Raw genomic sequence first — 24,858 nt, forward strand, 5'->3', positions numbered from 1 at the left:
ATCTGTGGCTCCAAAAATCTGACTCCTGTTTAGGTGCCAAAGCTGGTCAAAGACTGGCTTACATGCCACATAAGTACTTTCTCCTTGCACCATGCTTGAATACAGTCTGAAAAATAATACTGGGTGTCCATGAGTCTTAGCTGTATTATTTATTATTCATCATTTGGAAAATGTGCGTTTTTGTATCTACTGCTTTTTGTATGGAATTTTATTTTCCTATTTATCTTCTGAATTTATCAAATGCTAAAATTTTAATATACCATGCAAAATGTACATAAAATGGTTTCATCAGAGCTCTTTGATGCATTCCTTCTGTTTACAATCAGTGGTTTATAAGAAGAACAAGTATTCATAAATACTCATTTTTGGCTTTTCTGGGAAATATTTGCCATCATTTTCATGACACAATGTAATTTTTAGTTTATCTTCATTTTCATGACACAATGTAATTTTTGGTTTAAGTGAATGAGGTCCATTAAAGTAGTCTAGACTGATCAGATGGAGGGGGTCTGAGCATGCAGAAGTTTTTTCAGCTTCACAAACACCATACAGTTGTTCTTTAAACCCCCAAACTCTTTGAATTTCCTGCTATAAAATATAATAAGAATGTAAACATTCATTAACTGGGCCCTTAATTGTATAAAAATAGTGCTTCTCCAAGGAAGCAAAGCAGGATCATTAACATACATTTTTCTTATGATTCCTCAAGTTCTCTACTAAAATATTACTGACAGTAGAATTTGAGGACACCTTTTCCGACTGCATTGTTTAAGCCAACTCAATACAGCCTATGGTCTCATCACAAACATAAGAAATATAAATTGTTAATAAGATGTCTTGTTATACGAAAGACTCCAAATACTCATTGGGGTGTATATCCATCTTTATTTTGAGATATCAGATTTGCTTTCAGTCAAAAGAAAACTTAGCTTAAGTCCAATTTATTCTTACTTAGATGTTGCCATAGAAAGTCAGCAAGGGAGAGATAAAGTGTTGTTTGCTACAAATAAACATAAATAGGTACAAATAAAGGTTTCAGTTTTCAGTGGGAGGAGCAAAGGACTTTTAAATGCTCCTTCCCTAACAACTCTGCTCAATATTCCGTAACAACCTAATTGGGAAAAGAATTTGAAAAAGAGTAGATACGTGTATATGTATAACTGAATCACTTTGTTGTACACCCGAAACTAACACAACATTGTTAATCAACTATACTCCAATATAAGATAAAAAGATTAAAAAAAAAGTCTGTGGGAAACTGTTAATTTAATGAGACAATAAACGATTTCAGAACTATGATTATAGTAGTCTACTTGTTTAAAGGAAGATGTAAAAAGATATTTTCTGTTACTTATGGGATAATAATCATGTTTGAAGTTCACTGACCTCTGGGGATTTTAGCTAGGTGCTTAGCTAGCAGTCTACCACCAGAATTCCCCAGTGGACCAGGAAGAGTCAAAACAGTAAGATATTTGAATGTTTGCACAAGTTGTACTACAGTAGCAAGAAATTCACAATAATTGTTTTAAAAAAACAAAGCATCTGAAAACATTTCAGGTGTTTGATAACTAGGCATGGTTCATCTTTTGGATGAATGTGCAGTTTTATATTTTTAATCAGGATATTGTTGCTTTTCAAGAATAAATGTAAAATACACTATAATTACAAGCAACATTCTTCAATGCATGTTTCTATATTGATTATCACTATAAATGGTGTATCAGATATACTTTTAACTGCACTAATTGAAACCTGAAATCACATGGGGTTAAATCATAAAGAAATTATTTACTTTACTGAACCATGAGTCTAAAAATTGGTTCAGCACCAATGGTATTATCAGAGTTTCTGATTTTCACATTTTGGCTTGATCACTTTAGTGTGTTACCATTTCATTTTCATGCTCATTATTTCATGATCTCGAAACGACTGCTGAAGCTCCAGGAATCATATTCAGAAGCAAGACAGGAAGATGAGGTAATAATGACATTGATCCCCTCTCCTCTTATGTTTATCTCTTTTTTTTTTGTTACATTTATTTTTTTAAAGACTTCATTTTTTTAGAGTAGTTTTAGGTTCACAACAAAATTGAGCAAATGGTACATTTTCCCACATATACCCTGTCCCCACACGTGCATATTCTCCCCCATTATCAACATCACTCAGCAAAATGGTACATTTGTTACAATTGATGAACTACATTATATCATAACTCCTGGTGTGGTACATTCTGTGGGTTTTTAACAAATGTGTAATGATATATACCCATTGTCATGGTATCATACAAAGTATAAAATATATTTTCACTGCCTTAAAAACCCTCTCTGCTCTACCCATTCATCCCTTCCCCCAACTCCACCCCTAGTAATTACCCATCTTTGTACTGTCTCCATAGTTTTGTCTTTTCCAGAATAGTTAGAATCACAGTGTGTAGCCTTTTCAGAGTGGATTCTTTCACTCAGCAATATTCATTTAGAGTTTCCCCATGTCTTCTCATGGCTTCACAGTTCATTTCTTCTTAGCACCAAATAATACAGACATACCTCATTTATTGCACTTCCCAGATACTGCATTTTTTACAAATGGAAGGTTTGTGGCAACCCTGTGTCTAGCAAATCAACAGCATTAATTTTAAATCAACGTGCGTGCATTGTTTTTTCAGACATAGTGCTATTGCACACTTAATAGACCACAGTGTAGTGTAAAAATAACTTGTGTGTGTTATAATTTGTGTGTCTCACTTTATTGCAATACTTGCTTTATTATTTTGATGGTCTGGAACCAAACCTGCAACTTCTCTGAGGTGTGCCTGTATTCCATTGTCTCGATGTACCACAGTTTATTTAGCCATTCACCTTCTGAAGGGCATCTTGGTTGCTTCTGAATTTTGGCAGTTATTCATAGAGCTGTTATAGACATCTGTTTGCAGGTGTTGGAGTGGACATAAGGTTTTAGCTCCTTTGGGTAAATACTAAGGGGTGAGTTTGTTGGGTCATATGGTAATACAATCTGTGAAACACAGGTAAAACCTATGAACACAGTCAGTCCTCCATATTCACAGGTTCCACATCTGTGGATTCAACCAACTGTGGATCAAAAATATTTGAAAAAAGAAATTCCAGAAAAGTTCCAAAAAGCAAAACTCGAATTTGCCCTGCGTCGGCAAGTATTTACATAGCATGTATGTTGTATTTACAACTAATTATATGGTATTTACATTGTATTAAGTATTATAAGTAATCTCGAGATGATTTAAAGTATATGGGACGATGCACATAGGTTATATGTAAATGCTATGCCATTTTATATGAGGGACTTGAGCATCCATGGATTTTGGGGGGTGGTTCTGGAACTAATCCCCCATCAGATAGTGAGGGTGGCTGTATGTTGTTTTTTAAGAAACTACCAGACTGTCTTCTAAAGTGGCTATACCATTTTGCATTCCCACCAGCAATGTATGAGAGTTCCTATTGCTTCACATCCTTGTCAGCATTTGTTGTCAGTGTTCCAGATTTTGGTTATTCTAATAGGTGTGTAGTAGTATCTGACGATGTTTTAATTTGCTTATTTGCCAGCTGTATACAGGCATACCTCAGAGATACTGCAGCTTCAGTTCCAGACCACCACAATAAAGTGCATATGGCAATAAAGCATGTCACATGAATTTTTGGCCTCCCAATGCACATAAAATTTATATTTACAGTAGAATGCAATCTATTAAGTGTTCAGTTATGTCTATTTTGAGTAAGTGTTCGATACTAAGTCTATTATGTCTTTAAAAAAGTACATACTTTAATTAAAAAATACTTTATTGCTAAAAAGTGCTAGCCATTATCTGAGCCTTCAGCAAGTCCTGGTTGCACAGATGTGTTTATTTTGTGAAAATTTATAAAGCTATACACCAGTGATCTGCGTGTGTGTATGTGTGTGTGTATCTTCAATTACTTCAGTACAGTTTGCTCAAAACAAACAAAATTGTAATAATAAAGTCATTTAATTTGAATTATCATGGCTTAGAGTTTGCCAATAATTTTTGGAGATTTTATTACTCAGGTTTTTCGGGGATCTACCTTCATGTATTACCTGTATCTAATGAAAGCTACATTTCTCTCAGAATCAGGCTGATTTCGTCTCAACTGTTCAATGTGAATGATTTGGAAGAAAAATCAAATAAATAAACACACTAATATACTCATTATGTGGATAGGTGTCTATGTAAGAATTGTCAAAGTTCTGATCTAAATTTTTTTAATTCCCATAGAATATTGACATAAAGTTGATCCAATTTAGGTTGCATATTTTAAACTCTAACTACAAGAAGTCTGCAAGCATATTTTCTATGTAAATTTCTATACACAGTATTAGTATCCTCCATAGAAGGAATGGTGGTTTCTGCCAAGTTGAGTTAAATGTACAGAGCATGACTTTTCAGGGAACACTATTGTATTATTTGTATTATTTGATGCAAATACTGCTACTTATATTCTCACTGCAAAATAGTCTTAAAATATATTCATGACTTGCACAGAAAGGGGCTAGAACTCACTAGCCCTAGCCAGTGTCAGAGTAAAAGTTCATTTTCTACGATATTATGCAAAATAATGATTAATTTATATCTTAAGATAAAATGTGTCTATTTATAGGTACATATAAATTAGCAAGGAAAAATATTTTACAGGTTATAGCAAGAGAAACAAATCTTCTAAAGACTGTTTGATCTGTTATCTGCAGAGAAGCTTGTATGAATTTTATTACTTATATAGAAAGGAAAACTTAACCCTATATTTCTAGTTTCAAAGGACAGGATAATCTTAAGGATCACAAGAAAGAAGGAAATACTGAGATATGAAAACAGTGGGTTAAAGAGTCTTCTATAAAAGATATTGTGGTAGAAAATAAATGGGATTATAATTGATTCCTATGAACTTTCTCCACTTGCCCACTTAAGCTCCAGTTCTAATCGACTGGACAGGGTTTCCTTTCTTCTCAGCATAGCACCAAATATGTCCTTGACTTATGCCAAACTGCACAAAAACAGCAATAATGCACTGGCAATTCTGGCTTCAAAAAGTGGCCCTTTTATGCCTGGGTAGTATTTCCTATGTATTAGCGGTACTCTGCAAGCAGTCTCCTGACTTGTGCACCAAACAATAACTCACTTCTAATCTATAATTTGAGATAGAGAGTTTGGTGGCATGAAGGAGACCTTTCTAATATTATATAATCTATGAAATAGAGAGTCCTCATTAGGAATATGTACACAACATGGAATTATGTTCTCCACCTCTAGCAGTTGGAAAACATTATGCACTGGTGTATACAATGGTGTCCTTTTAATTGCACATGCTTAAACAAAATACCATATTATAGTTATATTTTGGCATTAAGGAGAGTCAAGAACTGAAAACTGGAATATGTTAGACTGAGAAAAATTATAACAAAAAATTCTATATCAGGTTGCCATTTTTGAACAAGCACAGTAATTCAGTATTGGGATCTCATAAAAATTTATTTACCACGCATTTTTCCATTTGTTTTATTAGAAGTTTATCATACAGAAGAGTGTGTAGATGTATATTTTGGCTTAAAAAGTTTTACTAAATTATGCACCCATGTGTTTGCTGCCAGTTCTCTCAAAAGTTCCCCTGTGTTCCTCTCCCCAGTTGCATCACCTTCTCACTCTCCACCCAGAGGTTTATCATTCTGACTTTTATAATAATCACCCTATTTTCTTTTCATTTTAAATAATTTTACTGCTTATGAATATATCTCTCCCATCTTTGAACTTAATGAATATAAACTATAACATCTCCTCTGTCAACTTTATTTCATTCAATTAATATGAGGTTTAGGGGAGATTCATTGGTGTGTGTAGCTGTCCTTCATTCAGTTTCCCTGCTGAATAGTATTCCATTTTAGGACTATTTTCCATTCTACTATTGATGGACATTTTGGTTTTCTTGTAATTTTTATTAATATTCTTATGTATTTACTCCAGAAGTGAAATTCGGGGATTATACATTTTGTGTACATTCACCTTTCCTGTGGAATGCCAGTCTGGTTTTGAAAGTGTTTGGGTCAATTTGTACCTCACACCACCAATGTACCAAAGTTCCTGTTGTTCCATATATATGCTTATTTGTGATAATGTCAGATTTTTAACTTTTTGCCTGAAAATTTGGGTGAGACATGGTGACTCTTGTGGTTTTAACTTGTTTTACTTTTTATTGCTAAAGAAGTTGGGCATCTTTTCATGTTTATTGGCTAATTTTCATTTCCTTTTTGGTATATTCTGTTTAAGGCTTTTGTCTGAGTTTCTATTGGTTGCAATTTACTCCGTGATTTATGTGAGAAATTTATATAATCTGGATACTAGTGTTTGGTTGTTATAGAGAGTAAAAACTATCTTCTTTAGTTTTTTGTTTGTTTGTTTTTTACTTCCTTCATGGTGTCTAGATGAAGGTAAGTTTTAAACTTTAATGTGGATGGATATATCACTTTCTCCATTGGGACTTGACATTTTGTGTTGTGTTCAAAACATCTTTCAAATCTATTTAAAATAACTTTTAAACCCCAAATCTTTAAGATATATCCAAGAATTTTCTTTTAAAAGATATATAGTTTGGCCTTTCATGTTTAGTTCTTTAGTACATTTGAAGATGATTTTTAATGTATAAAGTGAGCTAGAAATTTGATTTTTTTCTTTTTCTGATAGTCATTCCAGCACCATTTATTAGAATGTCACTTCTTTCTGCACACAACTATAGGTTATCCTTGTAATATATCAAGAGTTCATATATGCCAGGGTCTGTTTCTGGACTTTTTATTTGGTTGCATTGGTCTATTGGTTTATCCCATGCATATACCACACTGTCAGGATGTAATTCGTTTTAGTATCTGCTAGGAAAGTCTTCTCAATTTTATCTTTTTCGTCAAGATTTTCTTAGCTATTCTTGGCTCTTAGACTACCAAATAAAATTTTCTAACGCGCAGGTCAAGTGCAATAGAGACACATTTGGCAGTATGATTGGAATTGCTTGAATTTATCCATTAATTTCAGGAGCGTTAACATTTTTGCCATATGTTATCTTCTAGTCCTTGAACATGGTATATATCTATTTAGATCTCCTTTAAGTTGTTTCACTAAGATTTAATAATATTGCACACAAAGGTCTTACACATCTTTTGTTAGATTCATTCCTAGTTACTTCCTGTTTTGATGTCATTGTAAATGGTTTTTGTTTAGTTCTTTTGCTTGCTTGCTTGTTTTAGTAAGAATTTTAGAGCACTTTTAACTTCACAGCAAAATTGAGTGGAGGGCCAGAGATTTCTCATATGTCACCTTGTCCCCACGCATCCATAACCTTCCCTGTTATCAACACTGCTGACCAGAACGGTACATGTGTTACAACTGATGAATCTACATTGACACATCATAAAGTCCATCGTTTACGTTATGGTTCATTCTTAGTATTGTACATTCTGTGAGTTTGAAAAAATGTATAATGACATGTATCCATCATTATGGTATCATTCAGAGTAGTTTCACTGCCCTAAAAATCCTCTGTGCTCTATTCATATCTCTCCCCACCCAAACCCGGCTAACCACTGATCTTTTTATTGTCTCCATAGTTTTACCTTTTACAGAATGTCACTATACAGAACATGATCTTTTCAGATTGACTTCTTTCACTTAGTAATATGCATTTAAGGTTTCCCTGTACCTTCTCATGTCTTGATAGTGCATCTCTGTTTAGCACTGAATAGCATTCTATTGTCTGGATGTACTTCAGTTTATTTATCCATTCACCTACAGAAGGACATCTTGGTTATTTCCAAGTTTTAGCAATTATGAATAAAGCTGCTACAGACATCCATGTGCAGGTTTTTGTGTGGACATAAGTTTCCTACTTCTTTGGGTAAATACCAAAGAATGCATTTGCTGGATCACATGGTAAGAGCATGTTTAGTTTTCTAAGAAACTGTCAAACTGTCTTCCAGAGTAGCTGTACCACTTCACATTCCCACCAGCAATGTATGAGAATTCCTATTTTCACCTCCTCGCCAGCATTTGTTGCTGTAGCTGTTCCAGATAGTGGCCATTCTATTAGGTGTGTACTGGTATCTTGTTTTAATTTGCATTTTTCTGATGTCTTATGGTGTGAAACATCTTTTCATATGCTTATGTGCATCTGTATATCTTTTTTGGTGAGATGTCTTAAGGTCTTTGGCCCATTTTTTAATCAGGTTATTTTCTTCTTGTTTAGTTTTAAGAGTTTTTTGTATTATTTTATACAATCCTTTATCAAATGTGTCTTTTGCAGATGTTTTCTCCCAGTCTATGGTTTATCTTCTCATTTTCTTGCCATTATCTTTCAGAGTAGAAGTTTTAAATTTTGTCTTTTTTATCTTATAAACATTTACTGTTATAAATTCCCCTTTGTACACTGCATTAACAGAATTCCATAGAGTTTGTTATGTTGCATTTCATTTTCATTCAGTTAAAATACTTTCTAATTTCCCTTAAGACAGTCTATTGAAGCATAGATTATTTTGAATCATGAACTTTAATTTTCAAGTGTTCGGGGACTTTCTTGTTTTCTTTCTGTCGTTTGTTTTTAGTATAATTCCATTATGGTCAAAGAACATACTTTGTATGATTTCCATTATTATATATTGGTCAGTGTGAATTATAATCCAGAATATCATCCATCTTGGTGAATATTCCCTGTGCTCCCAGAAAGAATGTGTATTTTGCTGTTCTTGGGTGGAGTTCTATAAATGTCAAGTAAATCAAATTAGTTGATGGTATTAGTTTGTTCTATATTCGTGCTGACTTTCTTTCAACTACTTTTATTTATTACTGAGAAAGGACTGTTCAAGTCTCTAGCTATAATTTTGAATGTGTCTGTTTTCCCTTTTAGCACTGTAGCTTCTTGCTTTGTGTATTTTGAATATCTGTTGTTAGGTTCATATACATTGGGAATTATTATGGCTTTTTGGTAAATTGAAACTTTTTTTCATTATATAATATCCATCTTTATTCCTGGCAATGTTTTTTGCTCTGAAGTGTGCTTTGTGATATTACCATAGTCAGTCCACCTCTCTTTTGATTAGTTTTTGCATAGTATATCATTTCTCATCATTATTTCAACTTGCCTATCACATTATATTTTAAGTGGCTATTTTTAGACAGTATATAGTTCATTTTTAAAATCTTCTGACCATTTTTGCTTTTTAATTGGTATCTTCAGATTGCTTACATTTAATATAATTATTGATATGTTTAGATTTAAAACTATCATTTTTTGTTTTCTGTTTTTCCCTTTGTTTTACATTATTCTGGTTCCCATTTCCAGTCTCCTTTGGGTTAAAGATTTCAAGACTGTCACATTTCCCCTTACATTTACTCTTTCTGTTGCTCTTCCTTCATTCCTGAAGTCCCAAGTTTTTTTCTGAAATCATTTCCCTTCTTTCTGAAAAGCTTCCTTAGCTTGCTTTAGAAATTCTTTCACAGCAGATAGATACAGATTCTCTTAGTTTTCCTTCATCTGAGAATATCTTTAATTTACCTTCACTACTAAAAGGATATTTTATTTAGATATAAAATTCAGGGTTGACAGTTTTTTCTTTCAACAGTTTAAGAACTTCATGCCATTTCTTGCCTTCTGTGGTTTCTGATAAGAAATCCTCAGTTATATGAATCATTATTCCCCTTATAGTTATGTCATTTTTCTTGGAATGCTTTCAATATTTTTTCTTTATCTTGGGTTTTTAGCAGTTTGATTATGCTGTATGTACCTGGACATAGATTTCTTTGAGTTTACCCTATTTGGGATTTGCTTAGCTTCTTGAACCTCTAGGTTTATGGGGTTGTTTTTTTCCCCAAACTTGGGAAGTTTTCAGCCATTACTTAATTTTTTTTCATCAATACCCTATTTCTCCTATTTTTCTGAGACTCTATTGGCATATTGCTAGGCCTTCTGGTATTTTCCCACTGATCCCTGAGATTCTATTTATTTTTCCCAGTGTTTTTCTCTCCGTTGTTCAGATTAGATTATTTATATTGCTCAGTCTCCAAACTTACTGAATGACTGTTCTCTCTGTTATTTTCATTCAGCTATTGAGCCCATTCAATGAGATTGGGGAGGCGGGGTGGCTATTGTATTTACCCATGCTAAAACTTTTTTTTTTTTTTTTGCGGTACGCGGGCCTCTCACTGTTGTGGCCTCTCCCGTTGTGGAGCACAGGCTCTGGACGCACAGGCTCAGCGGCCATGGCTCACGGGCCCAGCCACTCTGCAGCATGTGGGATCTTCCTGGACCGGGGCACAAACCCGTGTCCCCTGCATCGGCAGGCAGACTCCCAACTGCTGCGCCACCAGGGAAGCCCCATGCTAAAATTTTAATTTGATTCTTCTTTATATCTTCTATTTCTTTGCTGAAACTTTTTATTTTAACACTTATTGCAAGAGTGTTCAGGATTGCTTCTTGAAGCATTTGTATAATAGCTGTTTCAAAGTCTGTCAGATATTTCCAACATTTATGTTATCATAACATCAGTGTCTGTTGATTGCCTTTTCTCATGTGTTGAAATATTTGTGGTTCTTTCTATGCCAAGTTATTTTAGACATACTGTGAATTACTTTAAGAGACTTTAAGTATTGTTTAAATTCTATGTAGAATATTGATATTCTACCCCTTGTGAGCTATGGTTTTAGTGTTAATTCAGTTTTTAAAACCTTTGTTTTGCTCTTTATTCTCTCTTGGATATGTGCCCCACAGTGGTCAGTCTCAGCCCTACTCTATCTTGTTAGTTTAGTTCTCAAAATCTTTGGGATGCTTCTTAGGATCAGATCTATGCATATACAGATTAAGGGGAAACCCTGAAGTTCCTAAATGATGTTATTGTATCACTTTTATAAGCTCCTCCCTCTCCATGATCTCCCCAGTACTTTGATTTCCAGGGGCTTCATTTTTTGGTGGGGATCTCTACTGAAACCACTCATCATCCTCTGTGATGTCATGCTCTGGGCTTACTGGAATGAGGACAGAGAGAAATAAAATGTAATATGGCTTGTCCTATTCTTTTGAAGTTATAGCTACAACCAAAGGAGAGGAAGGTGCCCTTCCCTCAGAGTTTTGGCTTTTGTAGTTTTCCATAGATCTTTCTCTTTCCCTGCAAAAGAATTCCCTGCAGACTGGGGCAAGGAAATAGAACCAAGCAAAGAGAACAAAAATGATGAATTTCTCTGCTTCCTCTCAGCATTAGGAATTTCTGTTTCTGGTCTTCAAGACAGAACTAGAGAGCTTATCCAAAAGCTCTCTCTTGTTCTGTGCCACAGGGTCCACTTGTGAGTTTACAGCTGCATTGCATTCAGGCAGGAGTACTGGAGGAAAAGAAATGGTAAACTCACTGCCTATTCAGTGTTATTTAGAAATTCTGGTGTTCTTCTCCAACCTGCCTACTGCAGAAAAATTTCAGAGACTTGCCACAGTTGATCCATGCATTCTGTCTGGGTTTCATAGTTGCATTCAATGGGAAAAGGTGAAATGTGCTTATTGCATTTCATACAGAAGCAGAACCCCATTTTATTCTTTATAATTTCATACTCCTTGAAAATATGATCTCACAGTTATATTTATTTTATAATTATCACAAACATTTTTATTTCATATTCTGTGTCTGGTAATTCCAATACATACAGTCTTTCCCTGTTTATTATTGTTACTATTGCTTCTCTGTTGTGACTTGTCAAGTTTTTCAATTCTGTGGAATTCTATTTGTTAGAAATTCTTTGAGAACTGGGTTAAAAGTAGATGCTTTCTCAGAGGATTTCTCTTAGTTTCTAGAAGTTGAGTGCGTTACCAATTTGAGGTCACATAAAGTTAAAATTTTGACATGAATTTGTTCAAATCATATAAGTAGTATGAATTCTAACTCCAAATTGATATAAGGTTAGGCTTGTGGTTATAATATTTTAGAGGCAGACCTATTTTTTTTTTCTTTTTTCAGTGCTGAGATTCAAGATAATCCATTTGTCTTGAAGTTGAGGGAAGGAGGTTTGTTGGGTATGTCTCCTTTCAGACACCTCCACTCGATGAAGATGCCCAGAGATTAGTTTCCATTCCCTGATGCCCTCGAGGCTATGGAAAGCAAAGTTCAGTTTTTCCACTTCTTCAAAAGTCGCCTGTGGTAATTAACTCTCAAGATTCCTGCCTTCAGATGGATTTTGGGTTGAGTATTTCTTACTTTCCTGTAAGTATATATCCATATTTTAAAATGTTTGTTTTAATTTATCTGGTATTCTGGTTGTTTTCATTGAGTCTATCTGAGGAACTAAGTCACCATATAATTGGAAATGGAACTTCCTACATTTTTTTTTTTTTTTGTGTGTGGTACGCGGGCCTCTCACTGCTGTGGCCTCTCCCGCTGCGGAGCACAGGCTCCGGACGCGCAGGCTCAGCGGCCATGGCTCACGGGCCCAGCCGCCCTGCGGCATGTGGGATCTTCCCAGACCAGGGCACGAACCCGTGTCCCCTGCATTGGCAGGCGGACTCTCAACCACTGCGCCACCAGGGATGCCCTACTTGTTCGTTTTAATGGTGATCTCGTTTCATATTTCTGGAATAAATATTCAGTTGGTTATATTTGTGCATCTAAATGGTAAAGAACTTTTTTTACTTTTTAAAATTTTCTTGCCTAGTTACGCTCAAGGAAAACAGTTTTGACAATATTGCTTTCCTTGTATTTTTTTTTAATCCTAATACACAGATGTTATCCTAGTGTCTAACTTAGAATTCTATTATTTTAAAACTGCTATAACTTATAAAACTAAGCATACTCTTACCATATGATCCATCATTCGAACTCCTTGGTATTTACCCAAGGGAGGTGAAAATTTATATCTACACAAATGGCTGTTTATAGGAGCTTATTTCATAATTGTTAAAACTTGGAAACAGCCAAGATATCCTTCAGTAAATGAATGGATAAATAAACTGGTATATCCAGATAATGGGATATTATTTAGCATTACAAAGAAATGTGTTATCAAGTCATGAAAAGATATGGAGGAACCTTGATTGCATATTACTAAGTGAAAGAAGACAATCTGAAAAGGCTTCATATTGAATGATTCCAACTATATGAAATTCTGGAAAGGGCAAAATGATAGAGACAGTAAAAAATTTAATAGTTGCCAGGGGTTAGGTGAGAGGGAAGGATGAATAGGCAGAGCACAGAATATTTTTAAGGCAGTGAAACGACTCTGTATGATACTATAACGGTGGGTACATGTCATTATGCATTTATCCAAACCCATAGAATATAAAACGTGAAGAGTGAGACGTAATGTAAATTATGGACTTTAATGATGTGTCAGTTTAGGTTGACCAGTTGTAACAAACATACCACTCTGTAGGGGATGTCGATAAGGGGCAAGGCTATGAATGTGTGGGGGCAGGATGTATATGGAAAAACTCTATCTTCCGCTCAGTTTTGCTGTGAACCTAAAAGTGCTCTAAAAAATAAAGTCTATTAAAAATGAAAAAAAACACATACAACCACACTATGTCAGATGCTATCCTCAACCAATTGTTGAATAAGAAAGCACAAGTCATTTACCATATCAGTATCTTTAAACCTAATGTTAGACGTCAAGAACAAAGTTTGAAAGAAAGAATCTTGCTTATCTTATTGTATAATAATTCATTCCATCAAGAAGTATAGCCTATGCTCCAGTTAGTAGCTAGAGACTATATAGACTGAGTTATTGTTTCTCAGATTAAATTATAAGCTCATATTATTTGTAGAATTGCAGAAGAGTACAGAACAAACTTGTTTTCCATTTTATGCTAAGTACCTGATACTTCTTATAATAGGAATTATTAATTTTTCATAGCTCTGTAAAGCTATTATTTCAGCTATAAAGCTGTTGTAAATAAAAGGATGTCTTTTTTAGACTCTATTTTCTTAGATTTATTTGTAACCTATTAGTTTCCATTATATGTTCTTTCCATTTTAAATTCCTTGGTTATTAATAGAAAATTATTTCTTAGTAATTAGGAAAGACTAAAGAGGGGGTTTCTGACTTAAAATATCCAGAAAACTCCAATCAGTTTTAATATACGACATGCTTATGAATAGTTTATTAGAATTTTCAACATATTGGCACTCTTCCTTTTCACTTATATTTTGTTTCTATTACTCATTAAAAATCTCCTAATTTTGATAACTTGAAGGCACTTAACTGTGGAAATGCCTGAAAAATCTAGAGGTGTAAGCTATCCTATAAAACATGATTTGTACTGATTGAACATATATGTATAATAAAATAAAATATAAAGTAGCAACAGTTCTCAAATTATATATGTGTATTATATATAATATATATAATATTTTTATATATCTCATAAATATACCATAATTTGATAGAAATTATTCAATTAAAATTATAATTAAATATAAATATTATGCCCTAACATATAATAAATGTAACAATATATTAACATTTAACTACCAGTAGATTTAAAAGCTAAAGGGATGTTGAAAGCTGATTAATTTATTGAAACTTTAGTTTGAAAAAGCTAATGAAGTTAAGATTTCAGTCCCATTTTTGTGATAGAAGGACTTACAATTTTAGTGACACATATTAGGTTATTACCATAAAAGTTATACCATATTAACAATTGCAAGTTATGAATTATGATTATTATAATGTTGAATAACTAGTAAGGTTATTCTGAGTTTATTAATGACAATTATTTGTAACATATTATTGTCTTTTCTTACTATATAATACTATCAATCTTATTTCTGAACTACTTTAAGCTAAATATGGAAATTTGAGAGTAAGCTAATAAGACACAAGCCCTGGAAGTCTAACATTTTAAGCATATATAATTAAGAAAAGGTAGCACAACCTCAGAGTTTAGGGATTTAGTAATGTATGTCATTTTTTTGACCTTACTATGAAAAGTGACTTTAAACTCACAGAGGGTTTTGGTCGAAAGCACTAGAGTTTGACCTAATGAGTGTTAAAATGATTCCTTTACTTAACTGCACCGCTTATTCCAAAAGTGGTACAAGTATTAAAGAAAAAAGAAAGGATTTATGTTTTAGTTAGTGACTGTGAATTCAGTCTTTGCCAAGAAAAATAAAATGCTTGTGAAAGATTGAGGAGAATGTATGGGAAGTGATAAACTTTTCCATAGTGTTGTCATAATTAGCTTATATCTAATTGCCTAGACACTTTCTAAATTTCTTCTTTGTTAAAAGAATCAAATTTCATCTAGGATAATATGCCCTTGGTAATATGTTTAATTTTTATCGTAAAAATCAGAAAGTAGAGTTTATATACTCAAACTTAATTTGAGTGTAAAGCACAATGTATCTGCTTTGAGAGTACAGAACATTATACCAGATGTTTGAGAGATTTTTTTGGTAATAGAAAAAGTGTTATTCATTTACAGTATTTTCTCCATTTTCAGTAATTTGATCTCTGAAAAATGTCTTATGGGCCAGTTGAAGAACAAATTGAACCAAGGACGCATCTAATAGGTTTTTAATCTTTTGATTTTCAAACAATAAAAAGAGAAAATGGGTTTGATAATCTTTGCAAGTGTCTCCCTTGTCATGGTGAAATACTGTAGTAGTAAATTAATCCCATCTGCCTATCTTAGAACATGTTTTGCAATTACTGTCTGAATCAGCTGCATATGTATAAGCAGCTTTTCTTATCCGAGGGAGGGAGCTTCTCTCTACCTAACATAAGCAGAAACATTTAAGTAAATGTGTATTTCATTCATACCATATATTGTGTACGCTGCAGAGAGATTTTAAAATTTCAAGCTATAGAGAATTGCTACATCTTAACTGTATACTATAATCTGAATATTACAAACTATAAATTATAAGGTAGTAACATTTATATTTATCACTTTTGATCTGCTTCATTTTCTATTTTTTTTCCATTTAAGTTATCATATACATTTGTAATATGGTGCCCAAATCACCAAACAGCTTTTTTTTAAACCTGTTTTCATTTTTCTTCATTGAAAATTTTGCTCCATCAAGGGATTGTAAATGATCCCTTCATTGTTCAAGATGTTAATTCACTGCATCAGTTTATAATCCAAAATCTGAAGATTCAGACAGGTGGATCTTTATCAATTTTCTTCCAACAGAAATTGTTTTCAATATGACTAAGCATTTGCATCCTGAGAGTTAGTTTGCTGTTCAGCCTCATTTTTGTTTATTTTACATAAAATCATCCCTTTTATCTCCTTTAACTATTATCACCTCATCAAATATTATCCTCACAGATGCAGTAACGGAACTAAATGTCTTTTATCTCTACTTCTAGGAAGTTCCTCTAGGTCCTAAGAGATTTCTTCAGGCCAATTAAGAAAAGTTTCAGTTTCTATCCTGCCTCTTCTGGAGCAGTATTTTTTTCCTACATGATTCCTTCTGAATCCCTTATGGAATTGCCTTCCAAGTATCTCCCCCCAGCTTTTGTTTCTTTTTTGCTTCCTGGAATTTAATTACTAAAATTGAACTGTAAAAGATATAAAGGTTAGGGAGAATATGAAGTGAACACAAAATGTGTTTCTCCTCCTAGCAGATATTCCTAAGTTGTACAAATTTTCCTCACTCTCTGACTTATAAGCTTGCTGCATTTATCCCAGAGTTCCACATCTTTGACTCCTCACCCTCTCTAGAGCACTTGATATTTTCTTCATTTGAATGAAAAGAGTTGAGGACTTTTTCAACTCCCTTTCCCTAGGCCTTGTCTCATGGCCTACAGGAGCCTCCACTTCCAAATCAGCATCGTCCTTGTCAGGTCCCTTTTTACTGTGCTCCTGGTGCACAACCTGGTTGGTTATAAAAAGCACAAGTTAGACTGAACTGACTTAACTTAGTAAAACCACAGATTCAAACCCCAGCATTTCCAGTTACCTGTTTGACCCTGAACGAAGTGACCTCGACTTGTAGCAGGAGGAACATCAGTAAAGTCTATGTTAGGCTTGTCTTTTACCTCCAGGCCCTGTCAAGCACCAGAGATGATTTCCTGTTTGAGCACAGTTTGGAATCACTTTCACTACTCAGAATTCTTTTTCCCCACCTTTTTCTGGTAAAGACTTTCCATTGACAAGAGTTGAAGAATTCATTCTCTTTTTCTTGCTCTCCTTTCTACAACTATAATTTTATATAAACTTATTATATGAGATAATAGGGCCAGACATGGTCTAAGAAAGGGCTTCCACAGCCATATCAACCCCTGTGTTCATTACACGAAGCCCTCGACATATGGGGACTCCTCTGATGGTGATGAAGTTACGTGAGAGGGTAGAGGGAAACCCAGTACTGAACTACTGGTGAGAAGGAGAGAATAACAAAACGCATCAGTCTGAGGGAGCTCAATTTATGGGCTTTATTTTTTACTATCTGTAACCAAATTGAGTTATATAGATGGAACGCAACATTTTAACAGGGATTTTTGTCTATGTTAATATTTATGTATTTGGTGGATAAAGTTAGAAAATAGGAGATATTAAAGTTTGGATTGACTGAGTGTAAGTAATATATATTTATTTGCTGGCCAAAGCATCCATGGTTGTAGAGTAAAGCACATTACTCTAACCTAGAGTTTAAACTAGTGAGTTTATCTTCCTCTTTTTAAAAAAAATTTGGTGGGTGAGAAAAGGACCTGGACATCCCTGAGTAAAATCTTTCCTAGAAGGTTAGTACATTGGGTTGCCCTGAGAAAAGAGAGTGCCATCTTAAGATTGGTCAGTTACCAGAGATGGGATATGGGTTTATGAACGAGCAAAATTTTGAACAATAACCAAGAGCTCCAGAAGCACACTTGCCCTAGGAAACAGCGTTGCATAAGAAAGGAGATTTAGGTTGCTTCCATGTCCTGGCTATTATAAATAGAGCTGCAATGAACATTTTGGTACGTGACTCTTTTTGAATTACGGTTTGCTCAGGGTATATATGCCCAGTAGTGGGATTGCTGGAGACAGGAGAGAGCAGATTGCTAAGAGCTGCAGTGCCTTCCACTCAGATCAGTAAGATGCTGGAGAAGCCTTTTCCCCAAAAGAACTGCTGATAAAGGCTTTGCTTCTGTGCTCATAAAATCTGCCAAAGTAAGGATTCCATGTTGACCATTGCTCCAGCTGTATCAAAGAACCTAAATGTAAAACACCAAAACTTCAACCATTTTGAAGAAAATATGGCAAACTGTCTTCATGATCTTGGCCTAAGGAAGAATTTTGTTAAGACTCTAAAGGAATATCTATTCAAGGAAGGATTGATAAACTATATGATGCTAATACTAAGAAATTTTGCTCCTCAAAAGACCCCACAAGGAAAATGAAAAGATAATTGGGAGAAGTTATTTAAAATGTGTATATTCCACAAAGATTATTATGCAGAATATATAGTGAACTCCTACTAATCAGGAAAATGCACCCAGAATCAAACCAAAGGGAAAATGGACAAAGGGTATGAAAAGGAAATTCATAAACTAGGAAAACCAGCTGGCCAATAAACATAGCGTAAAGGATGCTCAAACCCATTGAAATGCAGGAAAATGCAAATTAAAATCACAACTAGAAACTATTTCACACCAATAAGATCAGTAAACACTAGGGAGTCTCGCAATACCAAATTAATGGGAGTGCAGATTAATGGGAATTCTCATTACTGGTGGTAGGACTATAATCTGGGACATCTACATTGGAGCACAATTTGATGAAATCTAATAAAGCTGAATGTATAAACGTGTCATAAACCAGCAATTTCACTCTTTTGTATATATCCCAAATGACTTCTATACATAGGCGAGCAAGGAGATTTGTACAAGAAAATTTATAGCAGCATTGTTTGCAATTACGAAAGCTTGGGGAAAAACCCCTAAATATCCAAAATGAAAAATTGTTTTTTCAACAATAGAATACTGTTCATCAGCAACAATGAAAAAAAACCATAGGTATAAATCTCACAAATATAATGTTGAAGCAAGATGTTTCAGAAGACTAGGTATTATATTCCCATTCATAATAAGTTTAAAATATGAAAATTATATTTTTCAGGGATGCATCCGTACAAATAGCAGTCCATAAAAATATAAAGAAAAGTTGAACAAAAATATAAACAAAGGAGAGGGTGGGATTTTGAGGAGCATGCGTTCAGAACAAATTCTATAAAAAGGTTTCAACTCTATCAACAATATTTAATATTTTCAGATTGAGGGTGGAACACAAGTGTGGCTTTTTTCTTTTCAACTTTTTCTCTCTTATGGATGATATAAGTGAATTAAAAAATTTTTCCAAGCTGATAATCTCTGCCTTTTAATAGGTAAACTTGCTGTTTTTTCCTTTTTGTTCTTGTTTCTTGTTTTTCTTCTGCAGTTAGGGCTTCTTTGGAGTGACAAAGTTTTCTAAAGACAGCCTTGTTTGGTTTTCCTTTGCTCATTTGGAATTGGTAGATTCCATTCTTAAATTCTTAGACAACATATTAACTACATATTTTTCTAACCAAACCTTTTAATTCAATATTTCAGTCTTTCTCCTGAAGATGAAAAGGACCCTATCATATTTTAACTTACCAATTAATAAGCCCCTTATTATTCTATTATAAAGTAATTCAGCTATTTATTCATTTATTTTTGTAAACAAATACTACAAAGTAGTTTTTTAATAACAAAAGATTTGGTTTACCAGTATAATATATCAATGTCTTTGCTGACTGTTATTTTCCTGTATTCCATAACTTTCTTCTGGGTTCATTTTTCTTCTTGTTAAGTGTTTCAGACTCTCTTTATTACATACCCAAGAGCCATTTCCCCTTTCCTTAAATGCAGACATAGCCTTGATTTTTCCAGAAGAGAGGAGAAGGCAGAGGGAAGAACACTAGGCACATTTCCATCTTCAGATTACAAATCATGATTGATTTAAGCCAGTTGGGTTAATTGCATTCTCTTTGGCTGCTGAATAATGTAAAATTGGGTATTTGCATTAGTTGTGGAGGGAGAAGTATATCAGGATAATATTTAAGGAGGCTTTCCCTTTCTAGTTAAAATGGAAAGTCTCATAAGGAAAGGCCGTTATCTCTTCCTGCCTACTTCTTGCATTCAGTGTGGAAATGATTCTAGAAATGCTGCAGCCATTTTGTGGCAATGAGGTGGTATATATGAGAGGGGAATCTGTCTGTCTGTCTATCTATCTATCTATCATCTACCAAGCATGATGTTACAGACCTTGGGTCCTGTCAACATCATTACATATCCAAATACAGTATATTCCTATCTGACATTTGCATCACCATTTTCATTATACTCACTTTAGACTTTATCGGATGCTTAAATATTTTATGTAGAATAACAGTATTATTCTATTTAATTTTGTTTGCGATTTTTTTCTTTTTTATCATGGCAAAATGTACAAAATATTTACCATTTTAACTACTTTTAAGTGTACAGTTCAGTGGAATTAAGTATATTTACATTGTTGTGCAACTGTCACTACTGTTCATCTTCGGAACTTGGTTTTTTCTTCGCCAACTAAAACTCTGTAGTCATAAAATACTAACTCCTTATTCCCCCTCTCCTCCAGCCCCTGGCAACCACCATTCTACTTTCTGTCTCTGTAAATTTACTAGCCTAGTACCTCATATAAATGTAATTATACAGTATTTGTACTTTTATGACCAGCTTATTTCACTTAGCATAATGTCCTCAAGTTTCATCCATGTTGTAGTACATGTCAGAATTTCTTTCCCTTTGAAAGCTGAATAAAGTTCTATTGTGTATATATACTACATTTTGCTTATCCATTTAAATGTCGATGGGCACTTGGATTGCTTCCACTCTTGGGTGTTGTGAATAATACTGCTATGAACATGGGTGTACAAATATCTGTTTGAATCCCTAATTTCAATTATTTTCTGTATATATATCCAGAAGTGGATATATATCCAGAAGTGAAAGTGCTGGATCATATAGTAATTCTAGTTTTAATTTTTTGAGGGACTGCCATACTGTTTTCCAAAGTGGTTGCACTATTTTATGTTGCCAACAGCAATGCACAAGTGTCCCATTCTCTCCTAACCATTCTCTCTTTGCTAACAACTGTTATTTTCTGGGGTTTGTTTTTGGATAATATAGCCATCCTAATTGGCGTGAATGCCGTGGTATGATTAGATTTCTGGTTGTGTTTTGTAATATTCACTTGGCCCATTTTGTGTGGAAAGTTGAGTATTTGGCGTTTATTTTATTTTATTTTATTTTTTTTCCAGTATGCGGGCCTCTCACTGTTGTGGCCTCTCCTGTTGTGGAGCACAGGCTCCAGACGCGCAGGCTCAGCGGCCATGGCTCACGGGCCCAGCTGCTCTGCAGCATGTGGGATCTTCCCAGACCGGGGCACGAACCCGTGTCCCCTGCATCAGCAGGCGGACTCTCAACCACTGCGCCACCAGGGAAGCCCCTTGGCGTTTATTTTTATATTCCATCCCCATCCCTCTGCATACCTGCTCCTGGCTAGCAGAGTTGTGGTGGCACAGATCCAAGGTTTCTCAATCCAGAGCCAACTCTTAAAATGATGACTCAGGGCACTGTCCCTGGCTGAATTATCCCTCACTCTTTGTTCAGTTACTGATCATAAGGGTGAGTCAGAGTGATTTCACCTCCTCAGGTCCTTAGCCCTCTTATAAGACAGAGCTCCAAATGTACCTTCTTTTCCTTCTCCTTTTATGAGTGAGAGATCTCTACCATACCACCCTCCATCTCCTAACTTTCACACTGACCTTGACTCCACTTTGCCATCTCTCATGATGAATTGAGTTACGATTATCCTATAGGAGTTTCTGACCCAGGTATATTACCTGTTTTATGTTCCTAGGATAAGCCAGGCCCATCTTTATCCCTGCTCACTTCTTTCCTATTTTTAAAGTTCTCAAAGTTTTAATTTTGTCTATAGCTTAGTTGTGATATTTTGGCTGCCTATAATTATTATCTATTTTTACTACATGTTTGATGTGGTGTATGTTTGAGGGCACCTATTCAATTGTGAATTTTCTGAACTACCTTAATGTGAAGTCTTAAGATTTTAAAAATGAAATGATTCCTTTGCTCTTATTTAAGGCTACTTTGAGGTCACTTAAACAAATTTATCTTTCTCATTAGAGCACCCACTCACCTATATGTTCAGAGTTGGCTCTGTCTTAGAAGAGCTTAAAAAGCGAGGCCAGAACATTGTTATTAAATGTAAGGGCATCTTGATATTTGAGCATTAAATTTGCGGTATTTGCTGCTTCACCCTACTCTTTTTGTTTCTATGGATTATTTAATATTTGTTAGAACTTTGTCCAACTTCTTTACTTTGTTTCCCCTCGCAGTTTTTTTTTTTTTAATGCCTTTCTGGTTTCTAAATCACTGCTTACTCTAAGCATTAATATTCATGTATGACCTGATTTATTCTTTACCTTCTGGTTTGATTTATGATCGGTTTTTCATACTTTTTAAAAATGTTTATTCTTTCTTTATTTAATTTTCTTATAAGTCATCCATTTTATACACATCAGTGTATATATGTCAATCCCAATCTCCCAGTTCATCACACCACAACCTCCCCGTACCCCCACTTTCCCCTTTGGTGTCCATACATTTTTTCTCTACATCTGTGTCTCAATTTCTGCTCTGCAAACTGGTTCATCTATACCATTTTCTTTTCTTTTTTTTTTTTTCGGTATGCAGGCCTCTCACTGTTGTGGCCTCTCCCGCTGCAGAGCACAGGCTCAGCGGCCATGGCTCACGAGTCTAGCTGCGGCATGTGAGATCTTCCCGGACCGGGGCACGAACCCGTGTCCCCTGCATCGGCAGACGGACTCTCAACCACTGCGCCAGCAGGGAAGCCCTGTACCATTTTCTAGATTCCACATATATATGTTAATATACGATATTTGATTTTCTCTTTCTGATTTACTTCACTGTGTATGACAGTCTATATGCATCCAGGTCTCTACAAATGACTCAATTTCATTCCTTTTTATGGCTGAGTAATATTCCATTATATATATATATATACCACATCTTCTTTAGCCATTCATCTGTTGATGGACACTTAGGTTGTTTCCATGTCCTGGCTATTGTAAATAGAGCTGCAATGAACATTTTGGTACATGACTCTTTCTGAATTATGGTTTTCTCAGGGTATATGCCCAGTAGTGGGATTGTGGGGTCATATGGTAGTTTTATTTTTAGTTTTTTAAGGAACCTCCATACTGTTCTCCATAGTGGCTGTATTAATTTACATTCTCACCAACAGTGCAAGAGGGTTCCCTTTTCTCCACACCCTCTCCAGCATTTATTGTTTCTAGATTTTTTGATGATGGCCATTCTGACTGGTGTGAGATGATATCTCATTGTAGTTTTGATTTGCATTTCTCTAATGATTAATGATGTTGAGCATTCTTTTATGTGTTTGTTGGCAATCTGTATATCTTCTTTGGAGAAATGTCTATTTAGGTCTTCTGCCCATCTTTGGATGGGGTTGTTTGTTTTTTTGATATTGAGCTGTATGAGTTGCTTGTATGTTTGGAGATTAATCCTTTGTCAGTTACTTCATTTGCAAATATTTTCTCCCTTTCTGACGGTTGTCTTTTTGTCTTGTTTATGGTTTCCTTTGCTGTGCAAAAGCTTTTAAGTTTCATTAGGTCCTATTTGTTTATTTTTGTTTTTATTTCCATTTCTGTAGTAGGTGGGTCAAAAAGGATCTTGCTGTGATTTATATCATAGAGTGTTCTGCCTATGCTTTCCTCTACGAGTTTGATGGTATCTGGCCTTACATTTAGTTGTCTAATCCATTTTGAGTTTATTTTTGTATACGCTGTTAGGGAGTGATCTAATCGCATACTTTTACATGTACCTGTGCAGTTTTCCCAGCACCACTTATTGAAGAGGCTGTCTTTTCTCCATTGTATATCTTTGCCTCCTTTGTCATAGATTAGTTGGCCATAGGTGCGTGGGTTTATCTCTGGGATTTCTCTCCTGTTCCATTGATCTGTATTTCTGTTTTTGTGCCAGTACCACACTGTCTTGATTACTGTTGCATTGTAGTATAGTCTGAAGTTGGGTAGTCTGATTCCTCTAGCTCCGTTTTTTTCCCTCAAGACTGCTTTGGCTCTTTGGGGTCTTTTGTGTCTCCATACAAATTTTAAGATTTTTTGTTCTAGTTCTATAAAAAAATGCCATTGGTAATTTCATAGGGATTGCACTGAATCTGTACATTGCTTTGGATAATATAGTCATTTTCACAATATTGATTCTTCCAATCCAAGAACATGGTATATCTCTCCATCTGTTGGTATCATCTTTAATTTCTTTCATCAAGATGCTTTGTATTTCTGCTGTGTCTGTTGTAACTTCTCCATTTTCATTTCTAATTTTATTGCTTTGAGTCCTCTCCCTCTTTTTCTTGATGAGTCTGGCTAATGGTTTATTGATTTTGTTTATCTTCTCAAAGAACCACCTTTTACTTTTATTGATCTTTGCTACTGTTCTTTGTTTCTATTTCATTTATTTCTGCTCTGATCTGTATGATTTCTTTCCTTCTGCTAACTTTGGGTTTTGTCTGTACTTCTTTCTCTAATTACTTTAGGTGTAACGTTAGATTCTTTATTTGAGATTTTTCTGGTTTCTTGAGGTAGGCTTGTATAGTTATAAACTTCCCTCTTAGAACTGCTTTTGCTGCATCCCATGGGTTTTGGATCGTCGTGTTTTCAATGTCCTTTGTCTGTAGGTATTTTTTGATTTCCTCTTTGATTTCTTCAGTGATCTCTTGGTTATTTAGTAAC

Source organism: Neophocaena asiaeorientalis, unplaced genomic scaffold (genome assembly GCF_003031525.2).
Source record: "Neophocaena asiaeorientalis asiaeorientalis breed wild unplaced genomic scaffold, Neophocaena_asiaeorientalis_V1.1 scaffold118, whole genome shotgun sequence".
In the NCBI taxonomy this organism is placed as follows: Eukaryota; Metazoa; Chordata; class Mammalia; order Artiodactyla; family Phocoenidae; genus Neophocaena; species Neophocaena asiaeorientalis.